Genomic DNA, 2,616 nt, shown 5'->3' with positions numbered 1-2,616 from the left:
CTCACGGGGACCAGAGATGCATGCTCAGCACCTTCCCTGCCGCCCTTCCCCTTCCTCTGAAGGTTGGCCAGGAGGTCCCTGGGGATGGTGGGGAGCATGCTGGAGACCCCACTCCAGGCAAATCATCTCTGATAAGGAGCGTCCGGGGTACCATTACCACATGCTCGCCGCCCCCCATCCTCAGAGCAGCCCCCAGAACTGGGTTCCTGACCACGCCACAGAGGGATCTTTGAGGCCCTCACCTGGTCCCTCTGCCTGGGCTCTGTCCTTTCCTCGCCCAGCCGTGCCAGGAAGCCTGAGTCCACCCACACCCTTTGGGGCACCCTACTCATCGGGGGGCCCTGGACCATTGTGGGTGTCTCCTGAAATCATGACTCCCAGGGAGGCCATGGGCAGCCAGTAAAGAAGGGCCCAGGCTGGCCCTAGGTGAGCTCTCCCCGGCCCACCCCTGCAATTGGCCTGATGTCTGACCCTTGTCACAGCTCTGTCCGTGCCTAAGACCCCATGGCATGCTGCATGCACGGGGCCTCCCTGAGCCCTCACAAGGACACCCCACTCTCCAGATGGGCAAACTGAGGTACGGGGAACCCCAGGGCCCTGCTAGGTGTAACACCGAGTCACGTGCCAGCTCTGGGACCCAAGGCTCTGACGCCAAAGGCTGCACGAAAACCACCCCGCCTCTCTGGGCACCCTCCCTCCACGGTGAAAGATTTAAGTGACTTTAGCTGATCAAAGCTGGAAGCCACAGCCGGCCTGTGACAGGCTGTCGTGCATGCGTGTGCGGGGCAGGGCCGACAGGCCTTTGAAGGGCCAACCTGCCAGGCACCCAGCAGCGCCCATGGGCTTCAAAGGCACGGAGCTCCTGGCCCTGACAGCTGCCCCTCGCCCACCTCCCGTCCCTGTCCCCGTCCCTGCACCCCAGTCTTTCTTGAAGCCTGTTTTGAGTCACCATCACTCCCTGACTGACCGGCAGCCTGGGCTCCCCTTCATCCGCCTGTCAGCCCCTCCCCTCCCCCTTCATCACTTCTGGGTCTCCCTCTGCTTGCTTGCTCCTGGGGGATTCTGTGAGGTCTCCTGTCCCCCCAACCCGGGAACCCACGGACCAGGACTTCTACCTGCAGGTCCCCACCCACTGCCGGGCTGCAGGCCGCCTCCCGTCTTTGAAATCCCTCCTCCCTTCCTCCCTGCAGGAGGGCGGTGACTAGAGTTTCCCTGTATGGGAGAGGCTCCTGGGGCCCCCTTTTCCCCATGGGTCTCCAGAAATTGTCTGGGAGGCCCCAAGCCCCAGGAAGAAGAGGTTCTTATTGAACACTTGGGAGCAGACATGGGTCAAACAGGCCCTCCCACTCCCCTCCCCATGACTCCCAGAAAGAGGTGCCGACGCCCGGGGCCACCCTCCCTCCATCCCCACCTGCTGTCCTCAACCCCGCTGTCGTGCCCCACCACCACTGAGCTCTCTCTTGGTGCCCTCAGGACAAAGACCCCAGCCCTCACCCCTCACCATGTACGAGGGCCCTGGGAGATCGCCTCCCCCCTCTGCCTGCCCGGCCAGATGCCCCACACTCCTGGCCCTTACCCTCCAGGCAGGCCCAGAGGCTGCCTGGCCTCTCTGCCCACCCCCGCCCTGGAGCCCTGCTTGGCACCTCATGTCCACCTGTGGGCTCCCTGTGGCTGTACCTCCCGGATGCCTGGGGTCCAGCCCGGTGCCTACCCAGACGTGGCGATGAAGGGAGGGGCGAGTGTGGGGGGCTGGTCCTCCCAGGCCCCCCCAGGCTGCCCTGCCAACCACGCCTGGGCTCAGGAACACGGCAACGCGGCCCGGCCCCTCCTTCGTCTAAGATGACCCTGTCCTCAGACTGCGAAGCCCTGGTCAGAACTGGCCTTAGGCCTCCCTCGGCCTGGAGGCTACGCCGTGCAGAGACAGCCCAGACCTGACCCCGTCCCGGTCACGCCTCTGCCGCTCCGGGCTGGTATGCCCTCAGAATCAGGACCCTAAGAAAACCCCTGCGCAGGGGTGTGGTGAGGACAGAGGGTGCACCCGGCCGCACAGAGCGCTCCCGCATGGAGGCCGCCACCTTGGGTTTCGTTACCCAGCCCTTCCCCGCTTCCCAGCTGGGAGTACCCTGCGACAGTCCCTACGCACTGGAGGGCCCGAAAGCCCAAGATGAACTGAGAGGGCCCACGTGGCACTTCCCGGAGTGTGTCTGGTACTTCCGCATGCCCAGAGGGTGCGCCTCTGAGACTCAGCATCCCCCATAACATGAGCTCATAGCGGTTCTCCCATGCAGAGCCGGTCACACATGAGGGCCCACTGGGAGCCTGGAGGGGACAGTGCAGGACAAGAGAGGGACACCCCTCATCCCTGGTAGCAGCGGTGTGCCAAGGCAGGCGCTCCTAACCTCCAAGGTGCCTGCCTCTGGCACAGGGAGGGACCTCCAGGTATCCCCCTGCCCTGCCCAAGGAGACAGACAGACACCTCCTCCCCAGGCAGCCAGCTCTGTGACCAGCTTGTCTCCCCGTAGGTGCCGCTCCAGGCTCCGCCTTTGGCAGTAAGTACACACGTGGGTGGGGTGGGCGCTGGGCCCCTGCTCGGACCTCTGCATGGCCTGGAAAGAG

At 64.7% G+C, this 2,616-nt stretch overlaps 1 protein-coding gene across 1 annotated transcript in view; it reads left to right on the top strand.

The window, feature by feature from the left end:
• The window catches only part of LOC102503362 (netrin-G2), a 70,374-nt gene that overhangs the window by 61,970 nt on the left and 5,788 nt on the right, over window positions 1-2,616 (top strand). The window lies entirely within an intron of this gene.

Source organism: Tupaia chinensis, unplaced genomic scaffold (assembly GCF_000334495.1).
Source record: "Tupaia chinensis unplaced genomic scaffold, TupChi_1.0 Scaffold143602_1, whole genome shotgun sequence".
Classification (NCBI taxonomy): domain Eukaryota; kingdom Metazoa; phylum Chordata; class Mammalia; order Scandentia; family Tupaiidae; genus Tupaia; species Tupaia belangeri.
Note: the sequence above shows the minus strand (reverse complement) of the source record. Positions and strands in the feature narration are given on the sequence as shown.